Raw genomic sequence first — 16,526 nt, forward strand, 5'->3', positions numbered from 1 at the left:
CACAACCATCGCGTTGAACTTTTTATTCGTCCGTCAAACGCAACTTTTTATCTTTCACTGGACATCCTTCATCCATCCATCACCTGTCTCCTGCTATTCCTCCAGCTCGGAAATATTTATACATGCATATAATTAGTGTAGTCGTAACACTAGTATCTTAAAAATAAAAGAAAAAATGTTTGAAACAAAACATAAATTAAAAAATTATTATTTAAGCAATTAAGATTTAATCAACGTTCTATAAAAACATTTCTAAAGAATTATGTTTGTCATTCCTTTCAATTTTAAAATTACTGATGTCTCTTATAACAATTTCGAACCCATCTAAAACAAATATCTGTCTTCAGGCTACTAAGCGATTAAGGAACGATGTTGTAATAAACGTCGAAAACTTAACGGTTTGGACTCCGGAAGAGAAATCGTGGTGGAGACGAAAAGTACATAAGCCCACGCAAGTTATTTTAAACAATGGTAAGTATTTAAAGTTATTTAAATACTTACCTTACTTACCTTAATAATATTTTCTGATAATATGGAACAATATGTACCTATTAAGAGGACGGAAGTGGCAAGTCATCAAGTAAATCCAGGGCAAAGTATATTATAATTAAAACCTTTTTTTATATCCATAGAAAATATATCCTCTTATGATTTAAAAGAAGATTTAAAAAAGTTTTTACTCAAAACTGCTAAAATTATTTTATTACAGTTTCAGTGTGCATGAGAACCGGTGAGTTCACAGCTATTATTGGACCTAGGTAAGGCATTCCAATACTATTTAGTCAATAGTTATTATTAAAGGTAATAGTTAGTCAATAATATTGACATATTTACATATATATTTAAATATACCTGAAAAATACATTTTTAACAAATTTAATTTATTCCAACTAAGCTTTAACAGAAATTCGTTAAATTTCTTTCATCATCATATATCATATATTTATTATACATATATTTTTTCTACATTATATTATTTTCTATAGTGGCGCAGGAAAAACAACTTACTTGGTGGCGTTATCTGGAAAGAATACGTTACCAAGCACTGGCACTGTTAAAGTGAACGGTACTAATGTGGAACAATTACAAGGATTCGTTGAGATTCTGCCGCAGTTTGATGTATTTATGGAGGGCTTGAGTGTGATGGAGCATTTAATTTTTATGGTTAGTAAGAAATAGATTTACTTGTAAATAAAATGATAAATAAAAAAATAATTATAATTTCAGTTTTATTAATTATTCTATTTCTTATTGACTTAAGTGTAACGCACATTACACATTCACCACCACCCATTCTTAAACAACACGTCCTAATTATGTTCCAGACAGAAATGAAACTGGGGAGCATCAGGAAGTCTTCGAATAAGGCAATTTTAAAATCTTTAATACATGAACTAAAATTGAAGATGTTGGAAGACTCTCCTATCAGTTCATTATCAGGTGGCGAGAGGAGGTTGTTATCTCTAGCAACTTTAGTAAGAAATTTTATTACATAAAAAGAATAGAATAACGCTAAGAAGACTGACTGACATAGATCTTTTTCGAAAAAGTAACAGAGTCAACATTAATAACAATTAATATGTATTTACTTATATGTATAAGTAAATATATATATGAGATTTATAATATGATAGTAAAATAAAAAGAGTAACACTAACTTCATGTAGCGAGCGAGAGAACACACACGATGGATGGTAGTTTAAAATATCGACAAACAAAGTACTTTAAAATATTCTCATTTCGACCGTACTTATAAAAAATGTAAAACCACATTTTCATGTTAATAAAGGAGAATTTTTGTCGATCTTCTCTGTAATAATATTTCTATTTATACCAATAAAAAATATTATTTACTATATTTACAGCTATTATCAAAACCCCAAGTTTTGATTTGTGACGAACCAACCACAGGACTAGACAGTTACAACGCAGCATTAGTAATTGGAGTCTTAAAGAAGTTGTCGATTTGCGGGAAAATAGTTATCTGCTCTGTCCACCAGCCTTCGTCGGATCTGTTCAAAGAATTTAATGCCTTTTCTCTAATGTCTGAAGGAAAATTGCTATTTCATGGATCGCAGGAAGAATGTAAGAATTTGTTTGAACAGTAAGTTTAATAATTTGATATTTATGTCTCCGGTATATAGCAGGGTAGACTGAGGGAACCTATTGTTAAGATACTCTGTTTTCCACTTTTGTAAAATTTTCGTGGCACTGTGTGTTGAGGGGCAGAACTCAACGCCACGATTTGTCTTGTTATCGAAGTGAGGGAATAAAAATATAGATACCAAGATGTATTTTTTTTGCCTAAAAACGGGTAATAATATCAAAAAGCTTACACTAATAGCTATAATGGTAATTATATACGGTATAAAGACTGATGAAACTACCGTAAATCTGAACAAAGATCAATTAATCTATTTGACAGGACAATAATAGGCCATTCAAAAGTAGCTTTCATTCTAGTATTTTTTTTTCTTCTATTACACAATATGAGAAGCTATTTTAAAGAACCCATAGGATAGTTTTAAACTTGAAATAAGTTATTAATGCTAGAGAGAGGTTGATGCCTCGAAAATTCGACGGAAAGAGTGTCCGGTGGAAAGGGTGAACGGAGTGTTTTAACACTAGGTTCCCTCTGCCTACCCTGCTATATCCGTGAAGCGGAAAAAGTAGAAATTAAATAATATTCTAATATTTTTTCTAAACAGAATGAACCTCCGCTGCCCGCTCAACTACAACCCTGCGGAGTTTTACATCAAGGCCGTGTCCATGGACTTCGATAATAAATTTTTAGTTGGTAACATCCCACCGCTGGATGACGAAAGAACTGGTTTTGTGCGACACACCAGGTACTCCGTTTACATTGTATCGTTACGGATACAATTTAAAATATTATATTAATTACTTACCTACATATATAATTAATTGATTACTAAAAATAATCGTGTAATAATTAATTTCTATCTCTTTATATATTATTTTCCTCTAATATTTTTTATGGAATCTTATGTTATAAATGAATATATGATTTTTACATACTTAAAAAAATACTTACTAAAACTATTGAAACTTTAAATCTATATATATAAAAGGACTTGTCCTCACTGAAGTAAGACGCACGCACAGCCGTAACCGCATGTCTGTGAACTTAGCAGAGCATTGTCCAGCAGATCAAAAAAAAAATGGAGTTCTCTTCGCATGCACCTGAGTTCTATAGTTCCTGATAGTTTTATAAATAGTTCTGTCGTTTTTACCCCTGAAAAAGTTATGTAAAAAAATCATCTGCTAACTTCCCTTGGCAGATCATTTTTTTGCAAATAAAAATCGGGGCGAGATCTGCACTCATAGGGATGAATAAAATAGTTCCTGATAATTTTTAACAATAGTTCTGTTAATTTCACGAAGAAAAACATTTTTAAAATGAAAAAAAGAACGTTCGTTTCGAAAATAGTTCAAAAGGTAAAGTAATTTTTAAAATTAATAAAATGATATTCAGACGCGAGAACTCTTCATTTTTCAATAAAATATAAGCAGTTCTACGATATTTAGCCTGAAAGAAAACCAGAACTCTGAAAAAACTGCCAGCAGAGCACACACACAGTGGTACAATCAACTATGATTGTATGACATATTGAAAAATGTCCATTTCAACTCTCCATATATAAAAAAGTACTAAATAATTTATTTTTGAATGTGCTCAGACACAAGAACTCTTTGATTTCTAACAGAATATGAGTAAAAAATATATTTAGTACTAAAGTACTAATGATACTTTAGTAATGTTAAAACATATGTAGAGTTAAAATTGTCATTTTTCTACATTTCATATGTTCAACTATGCTCTGCTGGCAGTTTTTTCAGAGTTCTGGTTTTCATTCAGGCTAAATATCGTAGAACTACCTGTATTCTGTTGAAAAATGAAGAGTTCTCGCTTCTGAGCAAGATATTCATATTTTTAAAAAACATTTTTGCATCTCAACAAATTAATTTGATATTTTTCAACAAATCGAATTTTCAACTATGCTCTGCTGGCATTTTTACAGGAGTTCTAGTTTTATAATTAGCTTTTTATAATAGAACTACTCATATTCTAATATAAACTTAAGAGTTCCCGTGTCTGAACACTTTAAAAAAAAATAATTTAGTACTTTTACATATGAAGAGTTGAAATGGACATTTTTCAGTATTTCATACAATCAACTATGCTCTGCTGGCAGTTTTTTCAGAGTTCTGGTTTTTTTTTAGGCTAAATATCGTAGAACTACCTGTATTCTGTTGAAAAATGAAGAGTTTTCGCTTCTGAGCAAGATATTCATATTTTTAAAAAATATTTTTGCATCTCAATAAATTAATTTGATATTTTTCAACAAATCGAATTTTCAACTATGCTCTGCTGGCATTTTTACAGGAGTTCTAGTTTTGTAATTGGCTTTTTATAATAGAACAACTCATATTTTGTTAGAAATACAAGAGTTCCCGTGTTTGAGCACATTCAAAAAAATAATTCAGTACCTTTACATATGAAGAGTTGAAATGGACATTTTTCAATATGTCATACAATCAACTATGCTCTGCTGGCAGTTTTTTCAGAGTTCTGGTTTTCTTTCAGGCTAAATATCGTAGAACTACTTATAATTTATTTAAAAATGAAGAGTTCTCGTTTCTGAGAACGATACTCATATTTTTTAAAAATATTTTTTGTCGCTACAAGTTAATTTGATATTTTTCAACAAATCGAATTTTCAACTATGCTCTGCTGGCATTTTTACAGGAGTTCTAGTTTTATAATTAGCTTTTTATAATAGAACTACTCATATTCTAATATAAACTTAAGAGTTCCCGTGTCTGAACACTTTCAAAAAAAATAATTTAGTACTTTTACATATGAAGAGTTGAAATTGACATTTTTCAATATTTCATACAATCAACTATGCTCTGCTGGCAGTTTTTTCAGAGTTCTGGTTTTTTTTTAGGTTAAATATCGTAGAACTACCTGTATTCTGTTGAAAAATGAAGAGTTCTCGCTTCTGAGCAAGATATTCATATTTTTAAAAAATATTTTTGCATCTCAATAAATTAATTTGATATTTTTCAACAAATCGAATTTTCAACTATGCTCTGCTGGCATTTTTACAGGAGTTCTAGTTTTGTAATTGGCTTTTTATAATAGAACAACTCATATTTTGTTAGAAATACAAGAGTTCCCGTGTTTGAGCACATTCAAAAAAAATAATTCAGTACCTTTACATATGAAGAGTTGAAATGGACATTTTTCAATATGTCATACAATCAACTATGCTCTGCTGGCAGTTTTTTCAGAGTTCTGGTTTTCTTTCAGGCTAAATATCATAGAACTACTTATAATCTATTTAAAAATGAAGAGTTCTCGCGCCTGAATATCATTTTATTAATTTTAAAAATTACTTTACCTTTTGAACTATTTTCGAAACGAACGTTCTTTTCTTCTTTTTAAAATTTTTTTTCTTCGTGAAATTAACAGAACTATTGTTAAAAATTATCAGGAACTATTTTATTCATCCCTATGAGTGCAGATCTCGCCCCGATTTTTATTTGCAAAAAAATGATCTGCCAAGGGAAGTTAGCAGATCATTTTTTTACATAACTTTTTCAGGGGTAAAAACCACAGAACTATTTATAAAACCTATCAGGAACTATAGAACTCAGGTGCATGCGAAGAGAACTCCATTTTTTTTTGATCTGCTGGACAATGCTCTGCTAAGTTCACAGACATCGTAACCGCTGTGTGTAGAAACGTGAAATTTTGACAGATGTTTACTTTCGTAATCTGGACATCCACTAAGAAGGGATTTTGTGAAATTCTAATCCTAAAGGGGTGAAATGAGGGTTGAAAGTTTGTATGGAAAAAAATTTAAATCGGCACCGATTTTTATAAAATTTGAAATTTAGATATTTAAAAATATTTAATTGAACCCGTGTTTCATCGTTTTCTAAAATTCTCCCCCTAAGGGCGCAAATAAGGGGTTGAAAATTTGTATAGAACTTTTTTTAAATCGGCACCAATTTTTATAAAATTTAAAATTCAGACTCTTAAAAGTATTTCATTGAACAAATGTTTCATGGCTTATTAGAATTCATCCCTAAACAAGCAAGCGAAGCTGCGCGCGTCCGCTAGTTAAGCAATAAAAGGAAATATTTATTAAATGTTTTATAGAAATATATATCGACTAGCGGACCCGGACACGGCTACGCCTGCTTGAAGTATAAGAATATAATTTCTATAGAAATATAATTTCAATCTAGATGAAATGCTAAAAGTCACTATTATATTTATTTTCATAAGGATGAATATCAAAATGACGCGGTAACGAACGCGGTCGCATAGCGACGACGGTTGTTATTAACATGGCGTAATAAATTGCATGTCAAATTAGAAAATATTTTAATTTATTAGTATACCTATATGTGTAATGTAATATTATATAGCCTAAAGCACTTCTGAAGAATGCAGCTTTCACACAAAACAAAAACAAAGTAAATCGATCCAGTAGATCCAGAGATCTTAGCGTTCAAACAAACAAACAAACAAACAAACTCTTCCGCTTTATTATATTAGTATAGATAACTTTTATTTTAAATTATTTAACATGATGTACCATTATCAATCGTAGCGACATATCCCCAACTGGACAATAATAATAATTTCGTGTTAACTTTTTCTACCATTTCCATGTTCGTAGGCACGTCAACATGTAACATGTTCATATGTCAGACATTAATCTATTTTTCCATCGCCTATAAAAACTTAAGGTCAATGAATTATTTCGTAATATTTGTTAATACTTTCCTATATGGTAGGTTGCTAAGACATTCTTTTATAGTATTAACGAGTCTATTAAGCTATGGTATAAAAACATTCGTATTTGTAGGTTTTGCTTATATTGTTTAATGTTGTGCAATAGCACGTGTTTTGTTTAGAGTAATTAAATGTTAAAGATGGCTTCGTGCGTGTTATTGTACTTAAGATTGGACTACACGTTGTAGCAGGGTAGAACGGGAGCCTGGCAACCTAGTGTTAAGATACTCCGTCCTAACTTATACGAACACTTCCGTTCCTCACTTTTCATCGAATTCTGGAGCCATTACGTGTTGAGTGGCGGAACTTAACGCCACGCTTTGCCTCGCCCGTTTGCTTGACTGTGCACATCACTATTCCTATGAAGCTTAAAAGCTTTGCTTCTTATAAAAAAAAATTCGCTTACAAGAAAAAACTTACTGGTCACTTAAAAGAATATTTTGTTTTAATTTTTATACATTTAATGAAAAAATAGACAATATCCGTAAATCGATATAGTTTCGGCCGACGTTATAAGTATATTTTAATGGACAACAATAAAAATACAAAAAAAAACCAGTAGTACCTATATTATAATTGCCTTAAAGTTGAACGGTTCATAACTAACCTAGCCCACGTAGTACATCTTGTAGGCCGATAGTTATTTGTTGAATGTCATTGTTAAATATTATGTTGATATTACGCGTCAAACTCATGATGGTTTATGGCAACATTTTTTTTAGCCTATAAGCCCGTTTTTTTGTATTAAGTTATTTATTTAACTTCACGCTTTATCCCGCTGTAGTATGGTACTAAGGGAACTCAGTTTTAAGACATTTTGTTCCCCACTTTTCATCAACTTTCAATACATTGCGCTGAGAGACGGTAATCAACACCGCGCTTTGTCTTGTTTCTAGAAGGAGAAAAAGAAAATAGTTCATTTGCCTGAATGCGATTAAACCTGCAATCGTTGCGTTTATTGGGAATTTCAGACGTTGTGCTGCTCAACACGCAATGTCTCAAAGATTGGGGGGCGGTAATTGGGGAAGGAACAAAATCATATTTATTTCTATCTATATCTATTATCTATTTATGAAGTTATTATTTTGTTTAGATTCACGTGATTATTATCTAATGCTTATGTAATATTTCAACAGATGCCAAAGAAGTTGGTTAAAACAGGTACAGCTGCTACAGTGGCGCTCCTCACTGTTATTGAAACGGAATATAAAGAATTATATATTTCAGCTATTTTTTGGTATTGTAAGTATATATTATATTTATGATTATTTTTACTTTTATACATATTACGCAATTTACACAAAATTTAGAAGCCGTTTGTAAAAGTACATATAGTATGGTCGATACGATTGACTAGTCGGAAAGTTAAGAAAATTGGTAAAATCGAATCTGCGCAGCCATTTACATGTTTGACCACGATTCATTGACCGCATTGTACTTAAACAAACATAAATTCACGTGGTGTAAAACAAACTTGGTTTAAATATTTATATTATTCTAGGAAATATATATCTATAAATATAAATAAAATCAGAAGAACAAAGATATTATTAATAACTTTTTAAAATTATTAATAACAAAGATATAATATTAATAAACCATTTTTTTTTCAGGTTATGTCCTGTTTAATAATAAGTACATGTTATGTCGGCATAACAGGTAGGACCCAACAAGGGGTCCAGGATCTGAGAGGATTCCTTTGGCTTATGTGTTCTGAGGTATCCTTCAGCGTGTCGTACTGCGCTTTGTATATATTTGAAGCGGATTTAGCACTTTTCAAACGGGAAGTTGGCATTTATAGAACTTCTTGTTTTTATGCTAGTAGATTTTTAAGTATGGTGAGTATTAATTATATTTTATTCATTGAATAAAGATCATAAAACGATCTAAAGTTTTTTTAACATAATATTAATAACTTTTAAAGTTATTAGTTTTGGTTATAGATAGATATCAGGTAATATTTGATGCCATCGTAGCACAAAAAAGACGATTAACCCACAAACAGGTATGAACTCAAGTCAAACGTAATGGACTAGTATAATAAGAGCGGCATTAGATTCCTTCACGCTACACACATCATGGCTTATTAGACGAAAATGATATAGATAACACTAAGCTATCTTTATGTATCATAAAAATAATACAGGAAAATAAGGAACGGAGTGTCTTAACACTAGAATCCCTCTGCCTAGCCTGCTATATTGTTAATACAGTAGAAGCTGACAAAAAAAAATACAAATATAATATAAAGAAGTAAAAGATACCCTCCTGGAACCTTAAATTAAATTAAAATATTGAACCAAGAAACTTTGAATTCAATTTTCAGTAACTTATTCAGTTTTTAACCACTCGATCAAAAGGTCAATTAACAACGAAGTAAATGTTAGTAAATTAAATAATTACACTCTTTAGACAGCTTTACTTAAAGTATAAGTAATTACGTAATCATTATTCTGTGAATAAATTAGATGTGTTATTAATAATCATTCATATTCATAAGCTATTATTATTTTATATGATAAAAGTACACACATGTAATTTATCTAGTGATCGACATCTAGATATGAAGTAATATATTTACATACATTTGCAATGAATTAATAATAACAAGTATAAAAATAATAATAACCGTCTCTCTCTCTCTCTCTCTCAGTCTATCCAAGCTTCCTTCTATACTCTTAGATATAACTTAGAACTTTATATTTTTAAAAATTAAATCACATCTGAAATGGTCAACGGTGACCATTTCTGGGTTTACCTGTGGTTACTTCAAGATGGAATCCGGCTGATCCGTCACAGTAGAAGACATTTTTATCTCTGAAGACCCTTCCTGTACGTGTTGAACCTGTTTCCCCACGCCCCACGCAAACCTTCCAAGGGACCGGGTTCAAAACCTTTTAATTATACTAATAGCTATTGCAGTATTACAAAAGTTGTAGTGGTCTATTTGTCGATTGTAACCATTATTTAAACAATGATAGATTTTTTATTCATAATTCTCGACCCTTGACACTTGCTAGAAAAAAAGTTTTACTGCATTTAGTTTTGTTTTTTTTAGCTATACGCTATATTTCGCCCATAGCAGGGTATGCAAAAAGAGCCTGGGACCTAGTTTCCAGACACTTAATTTCCATAAGACACTTCCACCATTGAGTCGTGGATCTCAAGACCGCGCTTTGTCGCGTTACCACAGAGAAGAAATTAAAATTTAAACCGTTTCATTCTCTGAGTAGTAATCGGGAATCGAATCCACAACTTATCGCGTCGCACGCTTGTGCCTCTGCGCCCTTTGATTTTGATTTTGAATATTAATAGTTTGTGTAATACTTGAAGTAAACTATGCATGTGATAAATATCTCATAGTGTTAACCTTTAATACTAAGACCTATACCACGCCGCACCTCAAACTAAGTTCCTGACTAATAACTTTGTATGTCATCAATATTATATATATTATATACTAGTATTCATATTGTATTATGTGTATAAATAAATGTACCCAATACTCATATTTATTATACATTACACACATCAATTGCAACTAAAAAACCGAATTCTAAAGGAATTGCGTGTTGAGTGGCAGAACTCAATTGCGCGCTTTGCCACACCAGAGCGAAGAAATAAAATATTCGACTTCCCCAAATGGGAATCGAACTTACGATAAAATTACATTACAATTGTATATTTTTAGTCCCGAATCATTTACTCGTTTAGAGATAGATTTAATTGATTAGTTCATAGTGTCTGGGCGGATAGAAGGGAGGATTAGACTTCTTATAGAATAGAAGAAGAGAGGAGTGAGCTCTCTTCTCTTTTTTTTAAATAAATGAAATAAAAAAGTTATTTTATTCAGATGCCGCGTTGTATAATATGGCCGGTAGCGTACGTTGCCATCGCGTCGCTTGCAGTAGAGCTACCAGATCATTTCGTCACGACTCTAAAGTTCGCTGTTGCACTTATAGCCACTGCTATTACTTCTGCAGCTTACGGTAATTGTATGGGTTTTTTGTTAATAAAAATAATTAATTATATAAATTTACACCTTATTCTTATAAACTCATAAAAAAATGTCAACTTCCTAACGAAACCCTGATAGACAGATTGAAAACACAAGGTAAAACTTGAATTTCTGACAAATGATATTCATCATCATCATTAAAGAGTAGTGAGAACTGTCCACTTCATAATAAGAAATAGTTCTACAGTCGAATAGTTTTAACAAGCATGTAAGAATTTTGACGTAGGTTGATGAAAACGGTTTGACCTTTTCTAAAAAAAGTATTTTTTCTTTCTAAGTGTTATTACATTTTAAAATCGTTAACAATATTATGTAATCTTCCAGGTCTCGGCATGGGTGCCCTATTTTTATCGACAGGTGCAATGGGTGATATAATGCCGTGCGCAGACCTACCTCTTTTTCTGATGTCGGGTGCCTTTCTACGGATATCATCGCTGCCCACGTGGTTGTATCCCTTGAAGTATTTTTCTCATTTCTACTACGGGATTGATGTGTTAAGTAATATATACTGGAGGCAGATAGATTGGATTGGTAAGTTACGAGAATTGAGAATTTATTATATAAAAAAAATGTTTGCAAAGTATTTTTTTACATATAAAAAATATTTTAAGGATCTCAAGCATCCATAAACAACACTTTTATAGAACTAGACGCTTAGGCACTCTCAAACTAATCCGACAGGTTAATCTTGTTGGACTTTTTGTAAGATATCGATAAAAAAGCCCATTTACCAAATTGCATTATAAACATTTTTTTATTTATTATGTACTTATGAATTTATATTTCTAATGGTTATGGTTTAATATAAATGTAACCATTCATCATAAGAATGTAACCGTTATTTAATACATTAAATCTAGAAGGAAATTACATAAAAAATATATTATATTTATTTTTCTATATTATTTATTTTCTATATTTTAATATTTATATTTCTTTCTTAAGTTCTTTATGTATAGAAAAATCCTATTAGTAAAATATGAATGTAGCAGAAATTTTATTTCGTTTAGTATAATATTGTAATAAATTTATGTTCGCAAGGATGTTTATTTTATTTTTTATATATACGAGTAAATGACTTAATTCACGAAGAAACGAACATGAACACAATTCATTTGACAAATCCGTTTAAGCTTCCCACGATTATGTTAATGCTTCCTCAAATATATTTTAGTATTTATCTTTTAAATTTTTTCTAAAGCCAGCATCTAAAAAAATATATTAGATAATCCTGATTCTTTGGTTGTATTATTTGAACAATTTAAATGCAAATTTAAATATTTTATGGTAATAATGTTTTTTCCTTGATGAGGCCAGTCGCGGCGCAGGGAAACAAATATGCAACTGTAAACGCGACAGGTTGTGGGTTCGATTTCCACTCGAGGAAATTCAATATTTTATATTTTCATTTCCTTGGTCTAGTAAAAGACCAAACAAGGCAAAACGCGGCGATGAGCTCCGCCGCAGCGCCGCAACACGCAATGCCTCTAGAATTCGACGGAAAGTCGGGAACGGAGTTTCTTAACACTAGGTTCCCAGATTCCCCCTATTATGTTCTATTATGTTCGTGAAGCTAAACGAATGAAGTGAACAAACTGTTTAGCTTTATAATATTAGTTATGTTAGATTAGAATAAGAATTAAATCACTCGATACTGTTACCCTCACAACCTATCTTTACTTTACGTAAATAACAATCACATTTCGAAAAAAAAACAATGATTTTTTTATTTTCTTTAATTACGTTGTTTAAAAGTATAACGTAGGTACCAGTACCTGCAAATAAAAACGAGGTCAATATAATTTACTTAGTACTATATAAAAGGATTAAAAATATAATTTATTTTTATTTTAACATAATAATGGCAATTAACTTTCCTTTTTGGATAATAATTGTGTTAAATTAATGTAAGAAGAACTTTAAGAAGTCCGTTAAAAAGTAGCTTTGAATAATATCAATTAATATTTTACTAGACAACGCACAGACTATACTAATAGAAGTAGTAAGTTCTATTGGACTTAGAGAATTAAAATTTTGCAGGTTACGTTAGAGTATACGAGAGATATAAGAGCGGAAGAAACGAGAATTTCCTTTTTAGGTTTTAAAATCCTCGCATATTATTTAATAAGTAGGCGGGGGATTCTTTGTGTCTTAATTAATGTTTTTTACAAGCTTATTAAGCTTTTACAATGACAATCAATCAACTTAAGAGAATGTGACTACACTCTTTTGACGCACTTCTTATCGTCCGTGTTAATTGAGAATTCGAAATTGTGCTCCTATATGATTTTAATTGAACCTAAGAACATATCGTTATAAGATAATAGCTGTGGGTTCGATCCTTATTTAAGGGACATATTTAAAATGTTTTTAGTTTCTCGTTCTGGGAAGATAAATTAAATGTAGACTTCCACTTTTCACGTCCACAGAAAATGAAAAACGCAATGTTCCACCAGGTCCCATTTTCGTAAAGGAGTTTCGTTGGTGTGCAGCAAAAACTACTCTACCGAAGTAAAAAAAAGATTGAAAAATGTTCAATAATTTTATTCGAAAATTGTAAGAAATTGCCGTCGTCAATTATATAAAAAAACTAGCGACCCACTCGCGGCTTCGCCCGCTTTAACTATTGAATTACTCATATAATGTATGTGTTTGCAAAGCACTTAAGATAATGTGAAAATTACTGAAACCCTACTGCAACCCGCATTTTGTTAGTTCCAATAAGGATTTTCCGATTGTCTTAAAATAAACACAAATAATAACACAAACAACAGAAAACTTAATCAACTATCAGGGTCTTGGTTCTCTGATCGCGGTCTCAGACGAAAACCTGCTTTAGAGCAGACACATGGAAGGGGATGCGGGGGGGGGATTGGAATTGGACCCTCGGTTTCCTGAGGGAGGCCTAGATTAAACGACCAAAGTCAAGACGTCTGACCTCGGGCGGCCGGCTATGCGGAGGGCTGCTCCTTAGGTGCAGATCAGCCGATACATCAGCGCAATGGAATACGTTGGACGCGAGACGACTAATGTGTACCTCTAGGGTTTCTACCTAGGGTGGGTTACGGTGAGTGGCGCGTGGTGTTCACGTAGTATGGTGCCTGCGTCACTCGCCGGAGGGTGAGATTCTGTACTATCTGCAGGATTCCTCGTTGAGTAATACTCGCTAGGGCATTGTGATGTCATCAGTGTATAGTGCGTAGAGAGCAGGTGACAAAATTCTGACTGGGACAACGGCAGCGATCGGGTCGCTGCTAGACCCCGCACTCTCAACTCTCACGCAAAATGTCCTGTCACTTACAAAGCAGAGCGGCAAAGACATGCGCGACGTGCTGGGGGGTGCCCGCTCTGAGCACTTTATGAAATAAGCCCGAGTGCCAGACGCGGTCGAATACGCGTGCTACGTCAAGGAAGACTGCTATTGTACACTCACACTCTCTCTCGGTTGATCACTGTTGCATGGTTTACCCAGAGTGGTATACCCGCTCGCCAAACTGCTCGCTTCTTGGGTGGATGTGCGACTGGTGAAGTGAGAGAAATAACTTCTCGAACAGCTTGGCGACCATGCTGAGGAGGATTATAGATCGGTATCCCTCAGCAGTATAATGAGCAGGCCCTCGTTCCATGTCCGGGGGAAAGAAGCCAGGCGGGTGCGGCGGATCCACTATTATAAGCAAAATGTTGCGGGGCACGGGGGGACGCGTGGTGGGCGACGAACCGTTAATCAGCAAGGATTTTTTAGTACTTTAGTTTTAAATCTGTGCTACCAATCTTTATAATATATTTAATATATTTAAATCACTATAGATAGTATTTATGCAGGTGTATAAATATATATATGTTTGATCGCGCCATGCCCTGTCTTTTATATTTATTCCTCTAAGATTAGGTTGCCTGGAAGAGATCACTTTTAGTGATAAGGCCGCCCTTTCACATTTATTTTTTGTACGATTTTTTTTTTGTTTTTGTTAAATATGTTTAATATGGTGTGAAATAAAGAGTTTTTTATATTTTTATGTTTATCACTATTTTTAGATATTTAAATGACTATTTTTAAACAGCAGAAATTATTAACAAAAACCTACCTATTAATAACTACTACAACAAATATGAAAACAAATATATCGCGCTTAAATAATACATTCAACTCCAATTATCCAATACGTGCAAACGCATCTAAATCTTCGTTGCTATAGAGGCAGGCGGGTTTTTTTTTCCGAGCTAGTGGTTAATGCTGTTAGCCCTATTGGCTTTTACAGCGACATCGGTTGGGTAGGGAAGAGGGTACTCTGTCCCTGATGAAAAGCAAGCAGCACGTGGCTGCCTGTGAGGAAAATTAAATAGAATGCATCGGCCGGGAATCGAACCCGGGCCGCCCGCGTGGCATGCGAGCATTCTACCGCTGAACCACCGATGCATGTACGGCTGGCAGGCGCGGCGAACTCGCTTGTATAAGCAAAACGTCGCGGGGCGCATGGCGAGTGGCGAGCCGTTTCGCAGCAAGGATTTTTTGATATTGTAACAACTTCTTAAGTACTTATTAAAATGAAAAAACGTAAAAGACAGTTTTGATCTACATTAAATGGCCAGCGTAACTAATATACTTATTTATATGCTGAGAGTAAGGCATAAGTGAAATTTGACTCGGCGTGATGTGTTAACAATTAAATGCGTTTTTCTATAAAACTATTCGCAATTTCGAAATAGCGTAAAAAGCAAATTTTATCTTCGTTTAACGTAGAAATTTAATAAAGTATTTTAAAGGATAAGGATTAATACCATTATGGAAAAATATCCCTTACAATAAAAAATATGTTGAAATTATTATTTTTAGACAGAAAAATGATCACTACACGTTATTCTTAAAAAATATGAATATGCCGTCGCGGACTTTTTTGTAGATCTTATTAAGAGGAACAATACTCCAGTACATTATTTTCATGTAGTACTTACCATTAAAGCAGCGCATGCGCGAAAGTGTCTCAGCGGGTAGGACTTTATACACATTTATCGTATTTATGTTAATTTACATAAGAATGTACAAATAATAAACTATATATAAACCTTCTACGAAAAACACCTGACTTAATGGTGAAGACCGCATCAAAATCCGTCGGGTGGTTTAGAAGAAGAAGAGTTAGAAACAACAGACAGACACGAAAAGCGACTTTGTTTTATAAGATATAGGATAGGATAACTAAAATTTTTATTGTTACAGATTGTCCAGTCAATTCCACATTAAAATGTCTAGACAATGGAGCAGAAGTGTTGTATGAAAACGGATATTCAACTAATTATATTCTAGAAGACAGTTTAGGAAACCTATTTGTATTTATAGTGTGGAGTGTTCTAGGATACTGGGGCTTGAAGCGAGAAGAAAATAAAGGTTATGCTTATTAAAACTTTTGTTTTTTTTTAAATTTACAGCGAGTATAATAATATTTTTGATCTTTTTATTACCAAAATTACTTATAATAAGAGAGGAAGACACAGTAAGGAGTGGAAAACACAGTATCTCAGTATACATGATGATTTCCCATTAATGATTTTAAATATTAAATTTATTCCATTTCTCAAGGTTTTTTTAAGTTTACCACAAAAATGTTAGAAATTATGACATGATCGACCTTGGTGCGCACCATGAGCGTGTTGCTAGCTACGTCCGCTACGGAA

The 16,526-nt window shown here is 32.6% G+C and overlaps 1 pseudogene across 1 annotated transcript; it reads left to right on the forward strand.

Annotated features, from left to right (window-relative positions):
- The first annotated feature begins 296 nt into the window (after positions 1–296).
- LOC146535931 (protein brown-like) lies at positions 297–16,253 on the forward strand (annotated as a pseudogene). Its single transcript, XR_014878316.1, has 11 exons — positions 297–471; positions 710–758; positions 987–1,164; positions 1,326–1,475; positions 1,866–2,104; positions 2,709–2,830; positions 7,929–8,077; positions 8,449–8,673; positions 10,689–10,824; positions 11,178–11,384; positions 16,072–16,253. The product of XR_014878316.1 is annotated as a protein brown-like (transcript).
- Positions 16,254–16,526: the final 273 nt, after the last annotated feature.

Source organism: Heliconius melpomene, chromosome 10, assembly GCF_056956725.1.
Source record: "Heliconius melpomene rosina isolate 202511_hmr_F chromosome 10, ASM5695672v1, whole genome shotgun sequence".
NCBI lineage: Eukaryota > Metazoa > Arthropoda > Insecta > Lepidoptera > Nymphalidae > Heliconius > Heliconius melpomene.